This window comes from Nelumbo nucifera, chromosome 7 (genome assembly GCF_055504915.1).
Source record: "Nelumbo nucifera cultivar China Antique chromosome 7, China Antique-T2T, whole genome shotgun sequence".
NCBI classification, from domain to species: Eukaryota; Viridiplantae; Streptophyta; class Magnoliopsida; order Proteales; family Nelumbonaceae; genus Nelumbo; species Nelumbo nucifera.
The window spans coordinates 36,497,874-36,499,446 of NC_142655.1; the positions used below are offsets into that span (position 1 = coordinate 36,497,874).

The window sequence follows — 1,573 nt, forward strand, 5'->3', positions numbered from 1 at the left end:
AATATCAGAAAAGAAATCTGCGGTATAAGGCAATACAATGGGGAGTCCCTACATGAATACTGCGAACGCTTTAAGAAGTTATGTGCAAACTGTCCCCATCATCAAATCAGTGAACAACTACTTATTTGGTATTTTTATGAGGGACTTCAACCTACTGATAGGAGCATGATCGATGCTGCTAGTGGAGGGGCTTTAGTAGATAAAACTCCCGAGGCCGTGAGAAATCTGATTGCAAATATGGCGGCCAATTCTCAGCAGTTCGGATATAGGCTTAAACCTCCAGCAAAGCATGTTAAAGAGGTAAATATCTCTTCCCTAGAACAACAAATTGCAAGTCTGACCTCTCTTGTTCGTCAAATGGCTGCAGGTAATATGCAAACGGTGAAGGCTTGTGGGATATGTTTGATAGTAGGGCATCCAACGGATATGTGCCCAACTCTTCAAGAGGAGTCTATCGAGCAAGTAAATGCGACAGGTGGTTTTCCGGGGCAACCGTAAAGGAAGTATGATCCCTATTCGAGCACATACAATCCGGGATGGAGGGATCACCCCAATCTCAGCTATGGGAATCCACAGAACCACCCAAGTTTCCCGCAATATCATCCAACTTTCTAGCAATATCAACCACACCCCCTAGACAACAACCAGCCCAAAATTCTGATTCAGGTATGTCTTTAGAGGATATTGTGAAATCTCTTGCCACTAACACTACAATTTCAGCAGGAGACGAGGGTCAGTATCCAATGCTTGGACAATCAGATGGGCCAGATGGTGACCACAATTACTCGGTTAGAGGCACAAAGTTCGAGGAAATTACCCTCTCAAACGGTTGTGAATCCAAAAGAAAATGCAAGTGCGATCATTTTGAGAAGCAGTAAAGAGGTTGAGGCACCAACAAGGGCAGCCCCCGCATTGTTGAATCAAGGAAAGGAGAAATACATCGTTCCCGATGACGATGAAGTACCCAAGTGTAAGTTTTCTCCTCTTTCTGATTATAAACCAATACCTCCTTTTCCTAATGCTTTAGCAGGATCTCGAAAAGAAGATCAGTTCAAAGAATTCTATGAAACTTTCCGTAGATGCGAGGTAAACATTCCACTCTTAGATGCTATTAAACAAGTACCTCGTTATGCTAAATTTCTGAAAGAATTGTGTACACATAAGAGGAGACAAACTAAAAGGATGTGAAAAGGTGAGAGTAGGGGATAATGTTTCTGCAGTCATTAAAAAACTCCCTACAAAGTGCAAGGATCCAAGTATGTTCACTATCCCCTGCATGATAGGTAACACTAGAATTGAGAAGGCCATGTTAGACTTAGGAGCTTCAATTAATGTCATGCCATATTCTATATATGCTTCTTTAAAACTTGGACCTTTAAATAAAACTGGTGTAGTGATTCAATTAACTGATAGATCTAATGCCTATCCTAAGGGTGTAGTTGAAGATGTTCTTGTGAAAGTAAATGATTTGATTTTTCCTGCTGATTTTTATGTGCTTGATATGGATAATGGTGATCAAACCACTCCTATTTTGCTAGGAAGACCATTCTTAAAAACATCCAAGACTAAGATA

At 40.8% G+C, this 1,573-nt stretch overlaps 1 non-coding gene across 1 annotated transcript; it reads right to left on the reverse strand.

The window, feature by feature from the left end:
- On the reverse strand, positions 1-107 carry LOC148790363 (small nucleolar RNA R71). Its single transcript, XR_016079002.1, has one exon. It is a non-coding gene; the product is annotated as a small nucleolar RNA R71 (small nucleolar RNA).
- Between the last annotated feature and the right edge of the window lie 1,466 nt (positions 108-1,573).